The sequence below is a fragment of the Leptosomus discolor genome, chromosome 9 (genome assembly GCF_034619465.1).
Source record: "Leptosomus discolor isolate bLepDis1 chromosome 9, bLepDis1.hap2, whole genome shotgun sequence".
In the NCBI taxonomy this organism is placed as follows: Eukaryota; Metazoa; Chordata; class Aves; order Leptosomiformes; family Leptosomidae; genus Leptosomus; species Leptosomus discolor.
In genome coordinates, this window is record NC_141399.1 from 39,090,844 (window position 1) to 39,118,155 (window position 27,312).

Below are 27,312 nucleotides of genomic sequence, written 5' to 3' on the forward strand. Positions count from 1 at the left end.
CTGCTATACCTAAAATCTTAAACTTCCAGGGCTTAGGGTAAAACAACTTATCTTCTTTTCTTTATGGCTTGATATTAACTAAAATAGTTTACAGTGCTTTGATGTTTTATGTAATATCACCAGTGAGTGGCCTAAAAATTAAAAGAAAATCAAAGTAATTAGCAAAGTAATTAGGTGGTATTTAACACCAGGGATTCAGCAACTACAACACAACATACAGCTCTGGACATTGAAAAGTTAAGTAAGTCCTTTACATAAATTTTAAAAGTGTAGTAAAACGAATGTACACACTGGAAAAGATGAAATCTGCAATTGTGGAAGTGGGTCTTTTTACTTCCAAAAAAACCTTAATTTTTTTGTGGCCTCATATTTGTGCTAGACCAAACCCCAGATCTTAAAACAAAGTGTGGTTGAAATATTTGAGTTTCATTTGCCTTCATCTCAACATTAGGGTAAGCTTCAATTTCTTCAGTGATTATGTGCATCTCTGTAAACTGTGTCCTTGTTGACTAGAAAGGTTTTATTAACCTGTCAGTAAACACTGTGTGATTTTTCAAGTTTGCAGTGAATTGGAAACCACGAGAGTTTTCTGAACACTACGATGTAGTCAAAGTCAGGACTCGTATTTTGGCTCTAGGTGCTCATTTACAAATGAGCAATTCATCATGTGAAATAGAAAGGAAACAGCTCCAGGTTTGTGTCATACTGTTGTGATGTGCAGTGCTTCTCTTTGACATGACTCTGCTGTAGACTAAGTATCAACAAGACTGACAAAGCCGAGAAAGTAGAAGCTGAATTTTGCTCTGACTTTACACATTGTTCTGGTTAGAATGGGAAGACTGTGAAAAGCATCTGAATGTGTTTAAACCATCCAAAGCAGCAAAAAAGAGGCATATCATAGGACAATGAATACTAAGGAGGGAGAAGACTTCTTTATGATGGTACTAAATAAATGCTACTCTCAAAAGATTCAGCAATAATTGAGGAAGAAAGCCTAACCTGAGTCTATTGTACTGTACAGATGGCTCTTGGGAGAAGAAACAAAAGTCTCTTTGATCATTTAAGAGCAGCCAAAGAAGTCAAATAGTCTAATACAGTTGTAATCCCATATTGGCAGGTCAAGGTAACCTAGCATGTCTTCTCCATGTAACATCAATATCCTGTTAGAGTACTGAAGATACTACTCTGAGACATCTTGTAACTGGAGCAGAACGTGTTGTTGGTTTTCAGCTGAGACAAACTATTTCTAAATTTATGAAACCCAATGGACAAGACAAACCTTCAGGGCCTTGTAGAGATTTCTGGTTGAATTTAGTTTTCTTATATTGAGGCTATTGATATATGTAAAAAGGATAAAGAGTATCTCAAAAGAGACTGCCTGAGAATTGAAAGAGAACCTATTAAAAACATAAAAAGGTCAAAGAAAGAAGCTGTGTGTCTTGCTTGAAAAGTATACAGCATTATTTTAAAAATAAGATGAATGAATTCTGTCTAATTCCTGGCATTTAGCTGTGCAATAGAGATTAATTTAATAATAAGAAGCAATGCTCAGGATTCTTTTTTAAAAAAAAAGTATTGTTTTGAACAAAAAGTATTGTTTTAATTCAGAGACATTCAAAATACGTCTTTGACTTTGTTAGATGTTAATCCATCATATTCTGCATATGCTGTGCATTCTCTGATAGAAATGGAGTGTTCTTTACAGTCCTAATACGTCTAGTCTCTTACCATATACACAGAAACTAAATTTTATAATAAGCGGTTTTCTTCTATTGAATAGTCAATTACAAAAGATTTGAAACAAACAGGCACGTTTCCTAAAATCTAGCTCTTTGCAACAGAATTAGTAAATCTAAAATCTGTTCCCCTCATTTTCGTGACCTGAGGCCTTGGTACTGTTCAGATTCTGTCTGCATAAGTCTTGGCAATAAGGTATACCGTTATATGTGACTAAGGATGCTGCACTATGCAATAATCATCCAATTGTTAATTTTATTCTATAGCTGCCAGAATAAATTATGTCCTTGATGGCAGTTCAGTAATGCATTCCTATAAAAGCCAATATAAAGTCAATAGAAAAGAAAAGAATGACTCCTGTTAATTTCAGCAGGCCCTGGCTCAGACCAGCTCTAATTTTTTACTTGTTTTTTTAATAGAAAAAAAAAGAAATTACTGTAAGATACTGCCTAGGTACTTATTTTATAACTGTGTATGTATATAGAGGATATATCTTTAAAGTTTGGAAGCAAACACCTAGCATACCAGATTTTTCATTAATGCAAGTTATGGATCACTAGAAGCATTATACTTGGGTAGTGACAGCCAATAGTTTAACTCGCCCAAAATAATGGAATGGCCAGTCTCCCCCTCTATTACTCCCACTGGCATTAGGTCTAGACAATGTCACATCAAAGAGCAGCAGTTAACACCAGGGCAATCTGACACAAACCTGGAGCTATTTCCCTTTTCCTCCACATGATGAATTGTTCATTTACAAATGAACACCTTGAGCCAAAATATAATGCAGGATTTGCCTGCATCCTACTGTTTGGAAGAATTATTATAATGACAATACCTATTGATATTATGTAGGTGCCTGATGTGATTTGTCATTGAATAATTTAATTTGTTAGTAGTTAGCATTCACAGACTACAGCCTTCCAAATTAAATCACATTTCAAGATGCTCAAATTCTATTAACCTTTGTGTTTGTTAATATAGGCTGTTACTCAGAAAACCATATATTTTGTCACATTGGAGCAAATTTCTGGGAAAGGGGAAGAGATTTTGATGAATAGAAGCAAAGCAAAGCCTATGCTTTTACTGTTCAATGAGAGTAATTTCACATAGAGGAAAGTGTGTTTTAAGATTGAGAATGTCTCAATGGTTACCATTTTTGTACCTGTATTTTCTGCTGCAGCGGGAAAGACTTGCAATGTCAACACTGTGACTTCAGATGTAAGTATGGCACGTGAGTGGGTGAATAGTTGCAGCTCCCTAGGACTTACACAGCAGAGAAAGGGGATATCTGAAACACTGTGCCCATACTATTGCTTTCCTTTGGTGAGCACCCAACCCTACAGTGTGCTGAAATAATGATTTGCAGCTGACAAAGGCTGCCACCTTGAAAGTGATCGTTAGGAAGGAATGAAATAAGCAAAATGTTAATTCCATTTCTATAAAGCATAGTCCATGTTATAAAGCAAGAAAGGTATTAAACATATCCACAGCAAAGCCAGCTAGAGTGAAATGTTGCAAGGCACAAAAATCATTTCAGCACTCAGAATGATTTAATCTTTTGGTTTATTATCCCTGAATATTAAGACAGAATTATCTAAATTAAGAACCTGATCTGAAAATCTTTTCCTCATCACTGTAATTACACTAGTATATGCGAGAAGGGTACATTATACCTACCTGCAAAAATTGCTAATACTTTTAATGCACCTTCAATATCTCAATCAAATATTACAGCTCCTGAATACTTTTCTTTGTTTTGTCTTTGGTAATTTCCCTCATGCCAGATCTGATGCTCATTTTTGTTACAGCTAATAAGGCTGTACTTTTGCCTCCCTTGCAGGAATGAATGCTTGATTTGGTTTTAACACAGTTTCCAGGCCTAGATGAGCAATAGAAGTGTTTTGAAAAATGACACCCAAACACACAATGCATGAGCCTTAGATTTGGTTATAGGGCAGTGTATACATGATTATAACATGTAATAAATAACTTTGAAGGCCATGCTTTCACAGTCTGCTAAGTGGAATCTCTTCAAAGCTTTTACAAAATATATTATCTAAGGGTGTGCAGGGAAGAACACCTGATGATTATGCTCTGTATCACAAGTAAACCGGTTCATTTTTCACTATGTGATAACAAAAAAACCTGTAAGCATCACAGTATCTCCACAGATACTTTAATAAAAAGGCTAAATAAGTATTTTTAATAACTTTAGACCTTCAAAGTGAAAGACCATGGAATTCTGGGAGCTCTGTTTTATCATAAACTTTGCAAGCAAGAGACAACATTCTACAAGCTATAAGTTTACATTCCCAAAGGAGCAGGAAAAAAGCCTTCTTGCAGTATACATAAAACAGGTCAGGGATGCCAATTACAATATTATATCTGTCTTTCCAGTGCTGCAAGGGATTTCTAATTGTCTGAAAATAAAAATCTCCTTCAGAAGATAACACCTGAGTGTTTTATTAGCAGTTTATCTCAAATGGTAATGCTCACTCCATTTCACTTCTTGCATTTTTATTTGAATTTCAGTGGTTCAGGTTTCTCTTCTTTTCCCTGAGAACATTTTGATTATAAAGATAGATTCCTTGGAGCTTGACAGGATAAATTAAAAAAAGCCAACATTCTAATTAAAGATGGCCAGCACAATTTGTATTTGTTAGTTGACCTGAAGCTTAACAAGATGTTTTATTCTACGTAGTAAAGCTATTAAACAATTTCTTTTGATTAAAAAATGTTGAAAGAACCAGAACACAGAAATGACAGAAATAAGGATAAAAAGTCTTCTCCTTCAGTGAAAATGTATGCTTTACTAATAAGTTAATCTATTTAGTGATGCTTCTAGGGGAAGAGTTTTCTGTGAAACACTTCAGCAAATCACCCCTTGTTCCATTCATTCGAGCCTTTCATGTGTCATTATTGCTTAGTTTTTAAAGATAATATAAATACCATTGTCCTTTCTTTTTAATATCATAAGGGACTTTTCAAACCATGGCTCATTTTCTATTTTTTCATTATATACTTTTCTAGTGAAAAAAGAACTAGTGCTTGTCAGGTAAGAGAAAAGTCTGTGGTAACCGTAACTTAGAAATTTCTCCTCTTCTCTCCACTTCTGAGTTGCTAATATACCACTAAAAAAAAATTGTCTTTACACTTTCTCTGTCAGTACTTTTTCTGGAAGCCAGAATTTGATATTCAGAGGATTTACCAAGGAAACTCATCTTCCTCAAAGTACCACCAAATTCACTCTAAATGTTTTTGTGACTGCTTCACAGAGGCATTTCTCTATTAGTGTGCTCATAGGTTTAGATAACAAAGATGGTTTTCTAAAACAAGGTATCAAAAGGTAGGCATGATAAATTTCAATAATTAAAAGAAAAAAACAACCTTCTCAGAGCTGGGATGAGGACCTAAAGATCTCTTCTTCATGACCCAAGAAAGTCAATAGTAGCTTTAATTTCACTATCTTAATCTTTAAAGGTCCAGCCATAGACCTGATCCAACAGCCATTTGAAACCAATATCATCAAACTTCCATTAACCTCAGTGCCAGTAATGAGCCTTCAGCACAGAACACTACATAAAACTGGGGTTTCTAAGTGCCTACATTTGACAGAATTGGGGAAAAATAACCACACACTGTATGAAAACTCCAAGGGTGGGAAAGCAGAGTTTAGAGTTAGCATCCACATTCCTTAACATATCCTGGATCATATACCCTGATCACAGCCACAAAGAATGGTGAGCCCTCAACCTCCAGGACAGTATTTTTTTTTTAAGCAGCGGTTTTCTGATGTGCTTTGTCTAGTCAGAAGGCACAAAATCTAGGAAAGAAAAAGGTTTTTATAAAAGAATCAAGCACTAGTCCCTTCTAAAAACTCAGATCATGAAGCTCATTTTCTAATAAAATGAGGTTTACGCAATTGTATTATTTTGTGTCTGTCCCTCTGTCAGCAGTAACTTCCAATAGCATGGCTAATTTCAAGAAAATTGGCAGCAAGAGGAAAGGCCTCAAAGATATTAAGTTCCTTCAAATCTGAATGACTAGTGGCTGTGCAGGGGAATCAACAACTTTGCCATTTAGTTACTTATTAATATTTCTAGCAAGCTTGCCTTTCTTCCTCATCCATCAAGCCACAAGGTTTGAACATATTCAAATACAGATTTGCAACCAGATAACAAGGGCACAGCTCCCTTTTGAAGGCAGGGAGACTTGTTTGGCAGTAGCCTGTAGTTTCACCAGTTCTATGTGCAACCAGAAGTACACACAATCCTTCATATTAGTTGCAAAGAACAATGTTAATTACATATCCTCTTCTCAGATACTATCATCCTTAATGGGTATATGACAAAACAAACATGTCCTCTGCCCCCTTTGTTATATCACAGCTTTTTCAATATTAGTACAATAATTATGAAGAAGAAACACCATGTAAAGCTGCTGGCCAGTGACCACCATTAACCAGAAGGATAAAGCTCATCAGGTAATGTCTTAACAACACGAAATCCAAAAATAAACAACAGTTGGTGCATCCCACATTGCCTGTTTGTTTTGATGGATAGATTTCCATTTCTGGAGAGAAACAAAAGACTTGTATCAATGTAAAAATCTGAATTTTAATTTTCTTCTGACCCCAAGGAGAAACACATCATTGCAAGAATCCTCACATTCTGTTGTTGTCTTTTCAATTACAGTATTTTAGGTATCAGCCTTAATAGATTGTCTGCTCAGCAGCAACACAAAGAATGACTCAAACCATCTGTCTGAACATCTAGAAAACTACATTTAGACTATTTCTTCACAAATAATATTACATTAGATGCAATACTTCTGCTTAGACAAAGATTCAATTGTACTCTAACTACAAAAACATTTGATGTATGATCCCAGAAATCTTACAGGTGCAGCCAACATTTTGTGGAGGTTATGGGCCGATCTGCTTTATGTATTCCTTAATTCTTTTAATAACTGAAAGAAATTTATTATAGCTCTGAGAATAAAAATGCAAGTAGTCAACATATATGGTTGCCACACAGTCATTTAGTATTCATTTTAAGTCCAAGTTCCTGACTTCTGACAGAGCTTCCTGCTTGTACAGAAAACATATTCCTAATGTTTATATTCCTAATTCATAACCGTACATACAGAAATTTCTATGAGTACAAATACATATTCTATTTCTATACCACGTACATACCCAGCCCAGAGGTACAACATTTGAGTCTCTCCAGATCTTATTAGTGTTAATTCTCTGGGTTTAGGGTTGATTCAAAGCTGAAAAGAGTCCACATCATTTTTCTGCAGCTTCACTCAGCTTCTGCTCTGTGGGAGTCTGAGATGATTCTGCTTCCATAACAGGCTGAGACTGCCTCATGTCAGCAAGCAGAGCTGAAGAGTACATCAAAGAAAGTTCCTGCGTAAAATGCCCAAAAGCTTGAGTATGTGAGCAGGGAGTTCTCTTTGAAAGCACCTATAATTTTACGTGTAGAAAAAAGACCTTTAATACACATACAGTGCAGAGAGCACTGTAGTTGGTTAGCATTAGAAGTCAAAATTCACAGCAATGTCCTAAGCTAGCCTGACATTCAAACCACGATGTCCTAAGCTAGCCTGACACTCGAACCACAGATGGCCACAACCAGTTACACTGAGACACCCACTGGAAGGGGGAAAGGCAGGATCTAAGCACACAACAAAGCTCTAGGTGTGCTCCCCCTTATAGTATCACTACCTTCCCTCTATGACAGCAGAGTCTCAGCAAAATTCTACACAGGCATGGTTTATTTATACCCTTTGTTTATAAATAAATTTATTCCTAATGAAGACAGCAACCGGGAGAAAACTGAAGCATCTCAGTAGACACCATCACCAGCATAAGAGGTGTGGCAAACTACAACCTTGATTCTTCAACACCAGGGAACTGAAACGCTCTTGGATCTAGGACTAGGAGAAAAGCATTGCAGCCCCAGATGCAGGCAGAAAGGGTGAGGGAAGGCTGCAAGGAACAGTTTAAAAAGCCATCCCTTGGAGATTAAAATAATGCATTTACATGACAAGATGTTGACATATTCTTCTCCCTTTCCCCCATAGTCCATGTTTTCATGTAACAAGAAAGGGTTTTCTCCCAGGACCACCTACACAAGGACCTTCCACAATCTAAACGCTCAAATACTTGCACTTTGTGATACTCATATTTGTAAAATACTGTTTTCCATTAACTCCTGATGTAACAGAATCATTGCACTACTGTCCTACAAAGCATGCTTAGTAATCTCTAGATTGCATAGGCAGTTTTTTGTATTACCAAAGACATTTTGCAGTCAGTTTCATAGATGCCTTTTCTTTCATTCAGTTTACTGACTTAGTTACAAGATTTGGGTTGTATTTCTTGTTCAAAATCCCATACGTTCTGTATGCAGCCTGCGAGGCATCTAGATAAGGGCCTCCTTCTTTGAGTGTCAAGGGTGCAAATTTTCTCATGACTACAAAATCAGCCTTTTAAATGTTAAGGCAGCTCTTTTTAATGTGCTTTGAGTTAACTACAGCTGCCACCAGTAAAAGTTAGCACTGCAATGCACTTGGTGTGCCAGAAATTACCTCCCCATGGATAGGCAATGTCAACGCAAGAATACAACGTGGGTGATGATAAGCAACAAGGAAAGGCAGCTTTGGCATCATAAAACAAAGCAGTTCCAAAGGGTATGAGATCATAAGTATCTCATTTACATGAAAAGAATGTGGAAGAGAATGAGTCCTTTCAGCTGGGAAAGGAAAAGTAAAATACATATATGAAGAGAATCCTATGATAGACTGATTCTTCAGCTGGGGTTGATAATGTGAGAACCACATTGAAGACAAAGGATAAGTAGATTAATAGGTTCTGGTTTGGGAGAAACTGCAGAGGAAGAATTGGCCTTGTGATGGCAGCAGAACTTGATAGCAATTTCACACTCACATGCTATAAAATACAGATATAAATGTATAAAATACAGATATAAACTACAGCAGTAAAGAAGGAAACAAATCACAACCCTCATCAAAGAGCAAAACTGGCAGACCAGTGTGCCTCTCAAGCACACTAAACATAATTGTTTGCAGAACACCGAAAGCTCATAACACAGAAAGCTCCTATAGCTGAGTTGCACAAGAACAGAAGGAATTGTAAACTCCACATGGGATATGTGTGTTTGGAGATGTTTGTTCAGAGGGAGACTGTTGCCACAGAATGAAGCATTCATTCAAGGTTGCAGGCTGAAAGGCCATTGATTGAATACCTGGTCTAGATAATAACTGTTCTGTGGATTATGTCAACTGCCAGGCGAATAATATGAACAGTAGGTGTAAGTGAATAACTTCAGATAATATTGGCACAGGCACAGAGCAAAGGCAGAGCAAAACCTGGCAGTTCCAAAAACCTTTCAAGTAACCTTTACTGTAGGCAATGACTGTTTACCCACATACTTTAGAGTAGCATCACTGTGTACACAAAAAGATCAGTGTATCGTATATACGCATGGGTCAGTGGACTCCTTTAAATACCTACATTTGCCTATGAGGCTGATAAGCAGCTTTTGAGAAAAAAGACGCACAAATGGTTTTCACTTCCAGCAGTCTGTAAGGTTCTAGGGAGACAGCTGATATCTCTTTGACCTCAGATACAAATAACATGAAATACTCCCAATAAGGAATGCTCACAGTACTCCTAGTTTGAGTACTGCTATGAGATACCATTCTTCACTTGGGCATGTTGGGCTACAAACAGAAGTGGTGTGAATGGCGGCAGAAATTACATCCCATTAAACATGTATCAGCCAAAGATGCAAATTTCGCAGAAGAACACTCTATAGGTGGCTAGTAGACTATGAACTATTACAGTTGAGAAAGCTGTGAGATAATATTGTACAACAAACAGTTACAAAAGGGGAAGATTAGAACCAGTGAACTTAAGGGGCCTATGAAATAGATCTTGTTGTCTCAATATATTATCTTTTATTATTTCTCATCTGTAACTATTTTGTTGTGCAAGATGTACTGTACAGAAGAATGAAGGGAACAACTAGGTTAAGGACTGGACTGGATGATGCAGAAATCCTGCAAGTGGCTTTTGCAAGATTTTGGTTCCAAACTGTGAAAATCCTAAATGATCCTTACAGAAGGTGGCAGAGGATACTAAGCCTTATAAAAAGCTACTTGGTACTTCTGTTTTGCATAAAAAGATACTGTTTGGGGGTTTTATTTATTTTAATTTTAATTTTTCGTTAAGGAATGTACATGTCAGCAATAAAAAAAAATCTGGCATATGGTTATTTTTATTCATTCTCATTAACAGGAAATATCACTGAGAATTATTTCAGAGTAATTTCTAAAATCATTGAAGTAATTAGCTTGAACTTTGCAGAACTTTACAGCCAGCACTTCTTTGCTCTAGATTTATTCAAAGGTGGCAACCACAATGCTGTATTACTAAACATCACCTTACAGATTTGTGACATTGTTTTGTTCATAAATTACTGGCTGCTTGGGTTAATGAAGCAAAACAGCCAGCTCCTAAAGCTGTTTGTGATCAATTTTCTACCTGTATAGAAAGTTCTTTGAACAGTACAAAAGACTCAAATCTGGCTAAAAACATTAATTAGCTTAAGACTTCTCTCAGCTATTTGGAGCTAACAAGTAGTATTAAAATTAGAGGATCTTCATCCTCTGCTACTTATCCCTCCCCCTTACTTCAAGACTGGGGATGCATTAAAGTTGGGCAAAGTGTTGTCGCACTCTGACAGCTCACAATATATACATGGGTCCTTGCAAACAATAGTCACACAGACATAAATTAGACGAGTGTATAGTTGCTCTAAATTACTGTACGTTTAAAGAAGTTTAAGGATGAGAGAATGACAGCCAATTCTTTGGGAGAACCCCCATTCCTGAGCTGAAAAGACCTTGGCACAAGAGAGGATCTCGCTCTTTTTCAGTGCTTCTACACTATTTTTAGGAGTCATCATTCTTCCACTCTGAGAGATCATTTTCTAAGTCCTCTGTGTTGCCATAGCAAAAGTCAGATTTTTTTTCCCCCCAACGCCTGACAAAAAGTCTGTGCAATATTACAGAGAAAAAAGTATAAGCAAGTTTTAAAATTACTCCAAATATTTCCATGTATTGCATGGCATCACTTTCTGAGCTACATTAAAGTACAGTTTAGTCTTACCAAGGGTGTAAAAATATGTCTTAATTCTTTCAGTTGTCCTCAGAACTGGGGATTCTGAAAAGGGCTAATCTTGCCTCATGACTTTTGAAAGCTTTGTGAACTTGAAGAGAATGGCTAGTGCAGAGGAAGGCACACGTTCTCAGGCGGATATTTTAAAGGATGGATTCTATTCACTTACAGCTATGGTTAACAGAAAATCAGGACAGCTAGTAGTCACACAGAGAGAAAGACTACTACTACACTAAAGTAATCAGCAGAGAAATCACAACTTTCTCTACTTGCAAGAGCCTAAGTATTGGAAAGTCATATTTGGAACTTCTTAATACAAATACAGGATCTTACACTTTTAAAAAAAAGCACACTTGCAATTGTATTGAGATCAGTTTTGGACTGAACTTCAGATCACCGAGTCCTGCATGCATCTGGGGTTGAACATTAGAATTTCGCCCCATATTATTAATGTGCAATCTAATAAGGCCTGAGTCACTGAGCTCAGTACGTTATTAAATATTCAGCAGCGTTGGATGTTAGTAACACAAAAAGGGACAGAACACTGTAGCAGACACACAAACACTACAGCTTTTAGTAATACCAATTTGCATTCTAAATAGGCACTTGACTTTTCCTCTGTGACAGTCTCACAATTGATTAGATAAATATTTTGCAGTAAGCCACCAGAATGTAGGGACATAAATCAAAGTATCATTTTAGAGACTGAGAAATACTTTAAACAACTAAAAAAGAAATACTGTTGTTTGAAATAATCCAAAGTTGTGAAGTCTTGATCAGGCTCTAGCTCTTTGAACACTACAACTTTGAACGCTACAACCTGACTAACCATTTTCCAGAAGCAATCTTCCATTCTTACATTTTTTTGGATATGACTGTCCATATAGCGTAACTAGAAAGTGGAATTTCCTGATATCTAACACCTACTGAAAAGTGCTAATTTATGACTATGTATGGAACAAAACAATAGACATGATATGTTAAATATAAGTAAGGGTGGAAAAAAGTGTTATTTAACTATCCCATATGTGTCTGCAAATGTACCTCAGATAATAATAAAAAAATTCCCACGTACCAAAATGAAGGCCTATAAAAACAGGGATTTGTTTAATATTAGACTGCGGGTGAAATTGAATTGGCCGTAAAATAGTAACCTGACTACAGCCCTCATTTCTGTTGCCAACTTTTGACAGTCCACATAAGCCAATATTCCAGCCCTTGCACACAACAAACTTTGGTGCCAAAACATTCCATTAGGGGAAGAGCTGGCTTGAGTGAGGAGAAGTTGCTCTTCCTCCCTAAGCCCTAGGCATGTGGGGACACAAAACATCCAGCATCTGTTAAAGAGGTTTAAGGAAAATTGTTTCTCACTCTCATGCATTGAAGAGATTAGGAGGTATGACATCTTGTAACAGTGACTAACTGCTGCCCTTGGCTGTACAACTCCACAGTCCCTATTTAGAAAGTCTGTTCTTCAGCATTCAGTCTCATTGCACAGTAAATAAGGTCTTTGAATAAATAATTTAGTCTTGTTTGCATTCTCTCTTGTGGTTTTTCTTATTGTGAAGTTTGTTACATGTTTTCACAGCATCACAGAATGGTTAAGGCTGGAAGGGACCTTTGGAGGTCACCTTGCCCAACCCTCCTGCTCATGCAGGGTCACCTAGAGTAGGTTGCCGTTGTCCAGACATCTTTTGCATATCTCCAAGGAAGGAGACTCCATAACCTCTTTGGACAACCTGCGCCAGTGCTCGGTCACCCTCACAGTAAAAAGTATTTCCTTATGTTTAGAGGGAACCTTCTCTATTTCAGTTTCTGCCCACTGCCTCTTGTCCTCTCAATGGACATCACCGAAAAGAGCATGTGTCTGTCTTCTTTGCATCCTCCCTTCAGATATTTGTCCACATTCATGAGTTCCCTGTCTGAGCCTTCTCTTCTCTAGGCTAAACAGTTCCATCTCTCTCAGCCTGTCCTCATAGGAGAGATGCTCCAATCTCTTCATCATCTTGGTGGCCCCTCAGCAGAGTCTCTCCAGTAGCTCCCTCTCTCTCTTGCACTGGAGACCCACCCCAACTGTACACAATACTCCAGTACTCATCAAAGTGAAGTTTTTTAAAAGTTAAAACTTGAATTCTGTCTAAAGTTTAACTGCTTGGTAAGTGTGCATTTTAGGAAGCTTGTAATTTATAAGCTATTAGTTGTATGTCAATTAACTGCAAGAAATTTCTGATGTAATTGATTATTTAATCTGTTTTAAGAGGTACTGCATGATTTAAGCAGACAATACAAGACATTCTTATCACTTAGAGGGTTTAGGAATTTGAATAGACTACCCAAGGCTGTCATTAGTAGCTAAGTTTGTGGTAGCAATGACACAGACTCATTTTTGGCAGAAAAAGAAAATGTATATTGTCATTTTTCCAAAACTACTGTGGATTTTCAGTTGCTGATGGTTTTTGTTGTTGTTGTTTTCTTAAATTTCCCAAAACAAATACAACAAACGAAGGCTAAATTTTTTTTTATTATGACAACCCATGCAAATTGCATTTCTTACAAAGTTACTGTTTGGAAAGAACTGGCCTAGTCTGGCTCCCCTGCCCAGTTCATACTGAATTGGCATTACTCACCAACACTAGTTACTCACTAAGGAAACTGTATTCCCACAGTGGTTTAAGGGTTGCAGATAGAGTGGAAAAGTAGCTCAAGAAAACAACAAAAATATATGGATCTTGCCTTTCCATTGCATACAAACACAAAAAACAGTAGGTGAACTTGGACAGCTTCAGTTTACATTATGTGACCTTCGCTTATTTGGCATATTTGGGATGTGACTGAGATAGCATCCTAGTAATTTATGAGTTTGTTTAGCAAGAAAAATGAATTGTCTGTGAGTTGATCCTTCTAACCACTAAAAATAAACAAGCTTATTTTTGAAGCTATGCTAAATACTATCTCTGAACGGAAAGCTGTAATATCTGAGAGCTGAAATCCAAGATAAAAATGGACTAAACTGGTGTGCTGATTGTTCTTCTTGTGCTGCACACAACAATCTCTGTTTATTTGTTTGTGTTTATTTTGCACATATTAGTGGGTATGGCATAGAAAAATGTCAGGGAACATGATTTTGCTTGAGAGGCACTGGTCACCCATAGGCTGTAGTAGCTCTGTCATGAAGAACTAAATAATGCAGCTCCTCCCCAGGGTACGAGGTTTTTTCAGCAACAAGTGCGGATCGTGCTCAGCACGAGGGTTAGTTCCGCACACAGAGCTGCACTGACTGTGCTGCACCTCCTCCTGCTCATAGCTGCTTCCCCATACATCTCACCAGCTGGCAGTATCATCTGAGTGGCCCTGCTTATTTCCAGCCACTGTGCGTCTTTGCCATTTCATCTGTGCACTGAGGAACAGAATCTGTAGGATTTCATTGACGAGAGAGAGGTATGGAAATAAAATTTGTGGAAACAAAATTTGGCTTGTAGAAAAGTTCAGGATATTGGAGAGCATCTTGTAAAATCAAGCCTGCCTTTGCTGCTCCACTATACAGGAGCCAGAAACACAAACTTGGACTCCTCTAAATATCACTGAATTCAAGAGGTTGACTTCCTAAATCAGACCTTTTTCATGCCACATTGACACAAGGTGGGCCAATTTTATGTCTCTCTGAATTACTTAATCTTCCGCTAGTATTCCAAAGCATAAGCAGAGCAATACTTATAATTAACAACTGTGTCACAGCCTATAAAAGGCTTTCTGCTCAGGAAGCTGATAACTGAGCAGAAACAAGCCAGTGTTTCTCGTGTTAAGACCCCATTGTTCTTATGCTGCACAAATATGAAAAAAAAATTGAAAACTTTTGGAAAAAAAAAAAAAAAGAAAAGAAGTTGTAAAAGCCTATGACAGTTGATAGAAGTTTGGCAGCTTCAGATCTGACTTCTGATTCATCTGTGCATAAATGCCACATTTAACTTCCAAACAGACTCAAACTGTAGCTTTATCTCTATGTTAGTGATAGTCATAGATCTAACACTCAGCTTTATCTATTAACATATGCTTCCAGAAAAGCACTCTCATCCCAGTCTTTAACCCTAACTTAAGGTTGACTGCTATTTTCACGTACTAGGTACTTCCGTTTCTGCCCTCTAGTCATGCAGAACATGACTCAGAAATTTACAAACATGAGTGAGAGGAGCACTTTTACAATTAAAGTTAAAACCCTTCTGCGCTTAAAGGAAGGAAATAAAATACCACCTATCTGTTTGTCTGTCTCACGGGGCTAGAATATGAAAGAAATTTAGACAAATGACTGATTCAATCCTATAGTTTGTCTCTTTTCATATTATTTGTTACTGTTTTCCCCAAGGTGAGTGGTCATAGAGATATTGCTACCTCTGAATCCCAAGTGCCTGACACTTAGTGTGATTTATCCTGTATTCAAAACCCCAACTTTGATTATGAGATCAGGAAGAGAGAATAGCATTTTTTTCTTCAACCATCATTAGAGCTTCAGCAGAAAGTAAATAAATATCTTAAATGTGGGAAATACGTGTATGAAATGCATGTGTAAATTGACTTTTTATGGCTACATTAACAGCAACTGTGTCGCTCATGAGATCAGTTGTGCTTTTTAGTAAACAACTGTAGAGTAGGTAAATCTTCCAAAAGATACTAAAGGACCAGAACTTTGACTGTGCAGTTTACGGTTCTCCCCTGTTTATTACGGGATTACCTCTATTATTATTTATATCCCACAGGAAATCACTGAAGTTAATAGAATTAAAAGTGAAAGGAAAAATGAACTTGTCAGGCAACCTTGGAACTCATTAATGAGGTTCTTGTTTCTGCTGTGGAAAACATCCAGGCTCAGTCACCACTTGCCTGTCCACAGTCTAATGGAAGGTACAATTAGCTAATAACAACCATAGAAACCAGGTGGGCCAGTACTGTAAGAATTTGCTGTATTCCTGTCCTAATCCAAAGTGACCAAGTTCTCCTAAAGCATTCCTAACTATTTAATTAATATATTCTTCAGAACTATCCATTTCACAGTCCCTTTCTTCTGATACTTAACTATTGTTACAGTTAGAAAATTCTAGGTATGTAATCTGAAATTTCCTTTTTACATTTGATTCTGTGTTGGGTTGGTGTCTGATGGGGTTTTGGTAGCAGGGGAGGGGGCTACAGAGGTGGCTCCTGTAAGAGGCTTCGAGAAGCTCCCCCGGCTCCAATTTTGGACCCACCTCTGGCCAAGGCCAGGCCAATGACGCCTCTTCGAATAACTCTATCTAAGAGTGGAAGAACCTGTTGATTGAGTGCTTTGTTTTGCCTGTCTGTGGTGGTGAGCTGGAGAGAGAAAGGAGATGGGAGAGAAACAGCTCTGCGGACACCCAGGTCAGTGAGGGAGGAGAGGGGGAGCTGTGCCGGAGCAGAGGTTCCCCTGCGGCCCGCGGTGGGGTGGCGGCTGAGCCCCTGCAGCCCCTGGAGCCCAGCGGTGGCCCAGAGGTCGCCCTGCAGCCCGCGGAGGAGCCCAGGCCGGAGGAGCAGGGCCCGGGCCCGGAGCAGCCGTGGCTCCGAGGCAGCCCGCGCTGGAGCCGCCCGTCGGTGGGAGGGCGGCAGCCCCGGGAGGGACCCGCGCTGGGGCTGTTCTGGGGAGCTGCGGCCCCGCGGGAAGGACTCGCGTTGGGGCAGTTGGCGGAGGAATGTCTGCTGGGAGAGGGACCCCGCGGTGGGGCAGGGGAGGGCTGCGAGGGCCCCTCTGCCTGAGGGGGAAGGAGCAGCGGAGACACCTTGTGCCGGCCGGACTGTGACGCCCATTCCCTGCCCCTGCGCTGCTGGGGGGGAAGAGGGAGCAGAGCTGAGCCTGGGAAGAAGGGAGGGGTGGGGGGAAGGTGTATTGTTTCTAAGACCTCGCTGTATCTCATTATCCTTGGTGGTGGTGGTTGCTTGTATTAAATTGATGTTGTTATCCCCACGCTGTCTATCTTTTGCCCATAACCATAACTGGTGAGTGAGCCCTCCCTATCCTGTGTCTCCATCCTCGAGCCTTTTGCTTCCATTTTCTCCTCCCCATCCCTCAGGGGATGGGGTAGGGGTGAGGGAGCAGCTGCGTGGGGCTTTGTTGCTGGCTGGGTGGGCTCAAACCACAACAGATTCCCATGAGCCATTTATGATCTCACACTGTCCCTACCAGTACTTATTTTTCACCACTAAAAAAGAAGGACAAAGATAAGTAGGACCATAGTTATGCTCCTTATTCAAGTACCTAAAACCAGGAATGACTTATCTAGGTGACGATGCTTACAATATTTTGTTGATACATACGCGGATGGGTACCTGTAACACACAAATTCAGACAGCACATTTAAAAGGCCAATCACCTTAGACTCTGTGCATCAAAGGAAAGACAGCATTTTTCAGAGGGTGATTCAGAGAAGCTCTAGCTTTGGTGCTCTGAATTAATTTCTAGTGAAATCCTCCTCTTTTGACTATACAGAATTACGTAAGCAAAATAAGCCATACAGCTACCTTTCTGTATTCCTGTGTTTTTGTGGGAACTGAAGTTAATTTGACTGATCTAAAATTTCCCAGGCCTATTACTCTTTTTAAGAAAAGGACTTGTGTTTAGTCTCTTTTAGATATTGGAACTTCAACTGGCTTTTCCATTACCAAGATCTGCAATTGCTTCAGACAAGTTATCCAAGAAACACAAAGCTGTCCTGCATCAAGCCTAGCTCAGCTGAAGACATATAAAATGACTGAGCAGCCTAATCTGTGCCCTTACCTCTTTGCCCTGAAGATAGTCACATTTGTCACCTGACACTTTTAGCATTTATAGAAACAGGAGGCACTCAGTGCAGGACATTTCAACACTCTCTGTTAGTAACTTCCACTCTCCAATGCACGTCTTCAAATGAAAAATGAAACACTATTTCAAATTCAGCAGCAGTTACTCAGATCACACTATTCCATTCACAGGAGCTCTTCATACTCCAGGCACTCAAACAGAAATGTATCTTGTTCCAATAAGCTGTATCACATGCCAAAGTTATATAGTGATATGCACAGCAGCATTTTTTTCCTATGTTTTTGGCAAACCCAAATAGTAATATTTAGTGCCACTAAGAAAGTCAATAAACACCAAATTAGTTCATCATTACCTCCTTATTAAAGTGAACTCACTGTTTGGAGTCTCTCACACCAAACTGAGATACATTTGACTGCTGGAATGTTTATAATTCAGAGTAGGAGAATTTCTGAATACACAGTTTGTCCTACATAGTAATAGAGTTTTACAAAAATGTCTGTACTCAATCAAGACCTCTCTTGGTCATTTCACTTTTATGTAAAGCCTAGGAGATTAAAGTTACTCAATTAATCTCAATGAAATTTGGAAATCATAGTTTAGATGTTTTCAAAGCAGACTAATTCTATTCACTTAAATACTTTAATGAACAGTGATGTTTAGATAAAACTAGATGTGGACTCACTGCCAGAAGTATGTCAAGTCAGCTCTGAGAACTACTATTACTGGTTGCCTGCAAACTTAGAATGATGTTATTTTTGCATGCAAGGTATTTTCCTGTAATGCGGTTCACAACTGCAAATGGTAATGACATTTCTTCAGTTCTCATAATTTGTATGTCTAAGTTGTCTCCTAGAAACACCAGTTATTTTTTACATACACAGACTCCTAATATGCATATATTTAACTCACCCACATATGCTACCTAGCCTTAAGCTAAAGACAATGATTGCCTCTTTTACCATATTTTAGTTGACTCTTTGGAAATCACTGAGATTAGCTCCAATGTCCTTGGTTCCATGTTTGCTACTTCATCCAGGCTGGCTTCTGTCACCAGATGCGATTCATTTGTTGTTTGACTGCCATGGACTGAAAAAGTTTAGGTAATATGCAGAGAGGCATTCCCAAAATTTCTGGACAGTGGTGTACACACGCATCTTCTCCACACCATGTCTGACCTTCAAGGGTGTGAGTTACAGCACCTAGACAGAGATGCTAGCTCCACTATACAGGCTGTAGAAACTTTTAGTCTTTCCACAGCATCGGGCAAACTGAAAGCTATCTATCTCATACATCATGCCTAATATGGCAGTCATGATTTAGTTAGTCCTAATACAGTGAAAGATAATTATACAGGTAGGATTTACTTCAAACTTCAGACACACTACATTGCTCAAGTCAGCAATTTATGCTCCCTTCATTTTGAATGAGAACTACAACAATATAGCTCTATGATAGCAAGCTTGATGACTGTATGCAAACAACTACAGCAGAAAATTTACAGAACCATACATTTATAAAATAGATTAAAAACTTCTAAGACTATTTCCCTTAGAAAATGAAGTTAAGGCATAAATTGCAATCATGAAAATAATGAAGATGGTTATATTTTTAACACTACTATCATTAACTGAAAGCACAGGCACTTTGAGAGTTGCCTGTAACTTAGCTTCTGTAAGAGATTAATTTTTTATATTCTGCATGGCTGATTCAACAAATAGAAATATCTGCAAGGTATTTGGGCAGTTAAAGATACTGCAGGCCGTCAATGAACTGATGGAAGGGCTACCGTGACTGGAGATGAGATAGTCTTTATATCACAGCCTGAAGTCCGAACCACAAACTCCCTTATTTTTCCACTCTCTCCCCACTACATTTGCATTAGTTCAGTTCTGGTGATGTCTATTGTGATGAGAAGTCTTGCCTTGACAGTCCCCTGGGAGTCTTGCTGCTTATAGGGCCACTCATCACACCTAGGAACAAAGAGATGAAAATTATGGTCACCTGTTCTACCTGACCATTGCCGCTTTCCCCAACACAAACGTACCTGCGATCACTGCAGCAGTGAGGAATTTGAGGAAAGCAAAAATGTACATCTCAGAAAATCTAATTCTACAATGAACCTAGAAGTCATTCCTGCAAAACAGCCCAATAGAAAACTACAATGAAGAGGATTTTGGTGAATATTGTGCTTTTGCCTTTTGAGAAAAGCATCAAAACTTTAACAAGTTCAGTTTCACAGTTTCTTGCCATAGATATGCAAAAAAAAAATCTAGGCTATATGCACAAAATAGGAACAGAGGTGTGTATGCAAGGGATGGAGCATATTAAGAATGAAGGATTCTGTACTCAATCTTAAGTTGGATATACATTCCTCTCATATTTTCCTTCAACCCGATTTTAAGCTCTATCGAGGAGCTGCATGTCAGCATAAGCCATTTCTAGGGTTTGAATTAATAAATATCAAAAGTTACCAAATCTGCAGGCCTCAGGGAAGTAGATTAGATTCTATTTATACTCACAGATAGATCCTAACCTCCACTTTAACACCCTCAAATTACAGTATGTTTGCTGGCACAAGTAATTTCTCTGTTTACACCAGTTTATGTGTGGTCAGACTGCATATGAGAGAGGAAGAATGAATGGATTAGTGTAAATTTATACTACACCTTCAAGGTATTGGTGCAGAATGTGAAAACTCCCAAATTAAAACTGTTCCAAATAAAGTTTATTTATGATACTTGTGACAAGAAAAGGAATCAAAAAAATGTCTGCAAGACAAGATTTCCTGCATAAAATCTAATATTGTCTCAGATCAACACTTATCATTTCATTTTTGCCTTATCATATTTTAACCCATATTTAAATTGTCACCTGAGAGAATTTCTAAGCTTCCAGGAATAGGTCAGCCTTCCTTTAGTTATAAGAAACCCCATATAAATACTGTCCATTTAAATACGTACATAAACCATATAAAGGTTCAAGGGTATAGCATATGAGTAAGTAATTTTAGATCAAGCTAATTAGCTCATCAAATCTGAATCACTTTCCTAAAGTCTTTTGGTTACAAAAATTTTGCAAACTCACAATGTACAAGATCATAAGCCAGCACACCATCCAGCTGTGTGCTTAACAAACAGTTGATAGAGCAATTCTTAAGTTATTGTAATTTCACATTCTGTATTTTTAGGGGTTTTAAAAATCAATCTACATGGGAGCATCAAAGAAACAGGGAGAGAACATGTGTTTTCCATTGCCCAACAGCAATCTTCAAATAACTGAATTGCTCCTTTTCTTTAGCAAATAATCACTTTAATAAAATTCAGTGCAGGATTTTGGTGAATTACTGGATTGTCTGAATCCAAATTTCAGTGCTACCTGTGATTTGCTCAGAAGGGACTAAAGGCAGAGCTGTTGCAGGAAACAAAAACACCACCCAGTTCCCAAGAGAAAGACACTGGCTTTTGCATACTTTGTGTTGGCATGAAGATATCTTGAGACAAGAGGACCACAGTTAAACAAGCTTTTCTTTCCCTGATTGTTGCTTCCTGAACATTTAGAAATATAAACCTTAGAAAATAGAAATAAACTGAGGGCTTGCACAGCACCCAGCTGAATTGTAAGCCCTTCAGTATATAGTCATTCATCTTTGCTGCTGTGTGTGAGCTAGTCTCAGGAAAGGATTAGTATTCACATTGAAAATTCTACAGTCGTTGGCTTTCCACTGTTACAGTATAGGAACTAGTTCCTTTAATGATAAACATGATAGTGGTCCCTAACGAAAGAGACAGTACCTGTACTGCCAAAAGCTGATTGAAATGAAGTCTCTACTTCTTCCTGATAAACACTGCATGACAGATACCAGCTGTTCAGTAACATTCCCAATACGTCCCAGCAGCTACACTGCTGGTTCATGTGTCGACAATGTCCTAGATACTGAAAAAGAAATGACCAAACCCTCACTTTTAAGATAATGTCTACTTCGTAACACTTTGTCCTGCAGTGACTCCCTGCTGTGTGTAACATAGGATATTCATTGTTCAGAAGCTCTTATGTATGTGCATGATATGTTTCAGAGCTGTTGTCTCTAATCTGTCTGATCAAGCCTGGCAATAGATGGTCTCTTCAGTAAAGACATAATGTGGCTACTCTGATGTAATTCTAACTGTATCTACCTTTGAAAAGGACTAGAGAAATACATAAGACTGTTATCAGGCTGTTAGTTCAATTTTCTATCCTCCGAAGAAAAGAAAGTGTAAAATTTCAATCCCAAGAAATTTCACTAAACAGAAACAGATGTTTCAAGCAATTCAGAAAACATTTGCTACTAAGTAGAAAAAAATAATTCTCTATCACAAAAAGATTCAGGTATTTGTTCTGACCTACGCTGCCAGTTTCAGAATTTTGACTTCACTGTCATTTTGAAAAATGAAGATCTGATTTCTTAGTTGTGAGCTGTGAGAACAAACACCAACCTCCCACTGTAAAACAGAAAACTTCAAGTCCACTAGAATTTCTTCAGAGCTTAGCAAAATGAATAAACTGAAATGTAGTACACATTTTTCTTACTGAACATTCAAGTTCTAATTGAAATTAGCAGATAAGCTTAACAATTAAAACCTAACATTTTAAAGTATATACATTAACTTCTAACTTTAGGTTGTTTTCTCATAGATATTAATGTAAATTTCTGCTAAGCCAAATCTTAGATATTATAACCACAGTTCTCTTGACAGAAATCTTGCGCATCTGTTCTGCTTCTCTCTTACACCTCTTGACACAAGGCATTAACATTTTCAAGTTGAACACTTGCCCCACTCCGGCTTCTGCATGGTGCTGTGGCACTCGAAGTGACTGGAATGCAGTTACCACATCCTCACTACACATAGCACACCCTAGGGCAAATCCTTCTGGATGGATAAGGATTCCCAAGAAGCATCCTTAAGTGCTTGAATCTTTGATATCACATAAAAGAGCAGAACATTTTCACTTCGCATAAACCATTAGTTTAATGGTACGTTCTTCTTCCCCTCTCCACAGGGAGGAATTTTAATGAGGCCTTCAACATTTAAAATAAAGATGTACTAGATCTCTAGTTAATTACAGTAGCCAATTAGTCCAATTAGCTATCTATTAGAATAAATGATACTCTACTTAAATGTTATACCTCAATCAAAAAGAAAAAAAAAATCTTGCAGTTGATGATGAAAATCATAAAATAAGAACAGCTGAAACGATGACCTGGATGGAGCCTTTTTTTACCTGTCCTCCTTTTAATTGTTTACTGTCACTTAACCAGCTATCAAAATAAATGCTTTTTTATAGGCTTTGAACTCTGCTGTACCATCATTTGTCTAATCAAAACAGCTTTGTCTATGCCATTTTCAGAGAAGTGCTTTTGAAATAATATCAGACCTAACTCCAAGGAGCAATACATGTAGAATGGATTAAAGCCATCTTTTTTTTTTCAGTATAATTTCCTTAGGTATGTCTACAGAGACAGATGTCATTAATTTGGATGTACTTATTTTCTTCTGTTTACTCTACAAATTACTTCATATTTATATTTTATTATGTCCAAAAAAATTTCCTTTCCAGTTAATAGTATCCATCCTAAAATGACGAATGGTACACTAGGTAATTTTAACTGCATTAGAAATAGTTAGTGAAAAATTATATGGCAATTCTCCAATACTTTAAACTGAAAGTGCTCTTTTCTAAAGTGAACAATCTAAACATAATGACATTCTATCACAGGCAAAACATGTTCAAGTTCATCTTGAAAACAAATGCTTTAAAAGACAAAAAATCATATTATTTTATTTAGTAGCATTCCCAACCTGCCCTTAAATATTCATAATTTTCATCATAAACATGTATAAAGTGCTCATTAAAGCTCCTGTAAGAGTAGACTGGTGTGCTTTGGTGAAGAAGTACATACTAAACTGAGTTCTTATTTCTCTGCAAGATAGTGTAAAAAAGATGACTGCAGTGAAACAACGCGGCTCAGCTGCTCATGAGGTTAAGGCCAAGCTATTACTCTTGCTGGAAACTCTGGCCCGACACAGTCCACATGCTTTAAAGAACTGGAAAAATAAAACTCCTGTTTCTAACCAAAGGTGTTATGCACTGATACCAAATCCACACCCCCGTTTCTGAAAAAAAACGATTCAGCTTTCTTCTGGATGTTCAGTTTTAGACCAAGGAGCATTTGGAAAGAGAATACAGAATGTTTGAATGGAATACTAAGAGTACAGGAAGGTTTTTTTCTTTTTTTTTTCCCATTCTCTTCTGAAAATGTACTAAAGTGTCATCAAAGTTGACTGGATCAGGATAACATCCTTAGTAAATATTAGAAGATGAGAAGCTAACAACGATGCAACTTCTTACTAATTCAAGTCTCAGCTTTTACACCTTCTCAACATAAGGCTGTTACTATATTCATCACTCACTTGTAACATATCTAGTCTAACAGGAATTTAACCTTCACAAAAGCTCCTGCAAATGGCTATTAATAATAACACATTTTTTCCCCAGTGAATCTCCCCAAAACCTGCTCAAAATACATCATGGACTTGCATATTCAAATATGATGAGATAAATGTTCCCAAAGATCTTTCTAAATCACATAGAATAATAACTTCTTAATTTAAAAGGAAATTCCTGGATTATTTTTTGAGGAAAACAAGGATTTTCAACATTATTAGCAATTTGTACATCTTGCATGAAAGTAAGATTCTTTCTGCATATTCTTTATTATACTGCAATGAAAGAATCTGGGCAAACTTTTCATTAAACAAAGACTTAATCAGATTATTAATCTTAAACATTAATAATACTTTTGTCCTTTTGAGTGATGATTAATAGACATATAACACCTTGTATAATTATAGTTTAGGGAAACAATAATAGGTAAATGGATGAAGGTTCAGGTGGAATTTTTTTTCCTCCCTCTTCATCCTTTGAATGCAGAGTTCAGATAAGATAACAATAATAATTTTTAAAAGTAAAGATGTCCAAAGAGATGCAGCATCCCTACACAATGATTTCCACACTGTCTTTCTTACACCCATGATAAGATGAAAGACAAAGAGACAGAAAAGCAAAATGCTTTAATTTATTAGTTGATAAAAAGGAGAATCCGGAAACGCAAGAGTAATTCTTCATTACTCCCTTAGTACGACATTGGACCCAGCACAAGATGAAATTACTGAAGACCCACTTTCTAAATAAGAACAACTCTTCAATTCAAAATTGATTTCAGTGTCTTTGTGGGCGTGAAGAAGCCACACGCAAAAATTAACTCTCAGTTCCAAGGAGAGGATTATATGAAAAAGAAGCAGCTCTCTGAAATCAAACAAAAAGGAGCAGCTAAAAGGGTAGAAATGCTTATCCAAGATAGGAAGACTATTAAAACACACCATTATTTGAAGCTCACAGTAAGTGTATAAAAATTTTCAAGACTATATCAAAGGAAGAGGAAAAAAAGATGTTGCTTTTAAACTGCAGAATAAAAGATGCTATTAGAAGTAAAAAGCCTCTTGCACAAAGCTGTAGTTATCACTTAATTAAAAAAAAAAAAGACGGGAAATAATGCTAACGAGCTATATTTAAAACAGTAAAACAGGATTTTGAGACTTAGCATGCTGTCTACGTACAAAAATGAACACACACACACGCCAAAAAAAAACCCACTTTCTGAAACATATCAAAAGGAACTCACTGAAGAAACCTTAGGGTCCGTAGACCCCTGAGCTGTAAACAAGGAGCTGATGCCATGAAAGAAAAGGGTACAGTATGAGAGCCTTCTGTCAAGCAGAACATTTTCTTGGATAGGGTGTCTACAGACACCTTCCCTTGATTCCACCCATTTCCATGTCTTCCTGCCAGCTCACTGTTATCACCAAAAAGCAATATGTACCTAGCACTACGTATTAAAAAACACTTAAAGATTATCACCTTATAATCTCATTTAGGATGCTTAAATCTTCCATGCAGAAGGGTAGGACACCAGTGAATCTACCAGATACCTTCCTTGAGCGTTTTCAACAGTTTCAGCATAGCTCTTCATGAATTAATACTTCAGAAACTCAACCCATAAGCTAAAGGCCACATTCACCGTTTGTTGTGGCTTTAGCATGCTCTTCAGCAATGTTGGACTGACATACTTTAACTGACTGATACATCCCAGTGCGTCTGGCCCTCCATCAGCTGGCTTCTGTATTTAAATATGATAACATGTCAATAAACATGATAGCAGTAGCTTTCAGATTCCAAGACCATATCAGCTTCATTGCCTCTTCTCGAACATTTCCAGTCCTACTCATTTATTTATTTACATTTCGGTGTATTAAAAATGTGAAATTTTCAAAACAAAATCAAAATATTTGTAAAGTCTTTTTTGGTCTTGTTTTCTTTCAGCTAAAGTGTGGATCTGCCTACTCAAATGGACACATTTAGAAAATATAAATGTAGCAGTTGCTTACAAATATGCCCTACTTTTACAGTCATCTCTTCTTTATGCATTTTTATTAGTTAGTAACAAGCAGAGCTTCCATGAAGCTTTGGAGGTAAAAAACACTGTTTTTATTTAAAAGCAAACACAGCCATCTAATAAGCAAGTATGTTTTCAGAGTCAGTGTCTATAGCACAGTGGGCTGCATTGAGAAATATTTGAAGAAAGATTTTTATATCCAATTCTCATGGATCTGTGATTATATGGTGATGAAATCTAATTTATTACATTATTCACTAGAGAGAAGTTCTGATACTTTTGGCAGGTTTCTCAGCATGCAAACAAACAAATGACTGCCTACATTGCCTAGCGTGGAATTTGTTGTTCTTTGTTTTTGCCACGAACATCTACACTTTATAGCTTCTCTGGGCCAGTGATTTAAACAAAATAAGATAGAAAGCGGAAGTCAGTGGAACAAGGGAAGGAAGACTCATAACCAGAAGAGCAAAATATTTGTGATTAATGAAGGCTTCTGGTAGCACAGAGCTTACAGTAATAATTATATAGCATCAAACATAGTTCCAAAAATAATAGAAATGTACGGTTACTCTGTAGAAATACACTCCAAAGATTTACTTTTAACACTATGAAGACTTAGCCAGAACACATGGAAGATAGGAAGATCTCAATATACATTACTGAGACTAGCATCTTGTCTTTAATTCAGTAGATGTGAAAGAAAGAGCAAATCTATTTCTTGTGGAACAGTATGCTACATATCACATTATGTCCTTTCGTCTTCCTCGTGAACAGGTATTTTTCATGGAGTATCCTTTCACATGACCAAATCTGTGGGTATAGCTACAAAGTCCATCAGCACTTGAAAGGTCAGACCTGCTTAGCAATATGCATGTATCCTACTGGCATCTGAAGGAGGCCTACTAACTTCCTGAGGGCTAGCTGGGGTACACTTTACTAGCAACATCAGAGAAAGGAAAACAGTAAAGAATATGAGCTTCCTAAAGGAAATTCTTCCCTCAGTGCAGCTGGAATCTTCTCATAACTTAGGTCAGTACAGCTTTTGTAAGACAAGGATGTGAAGTGTGC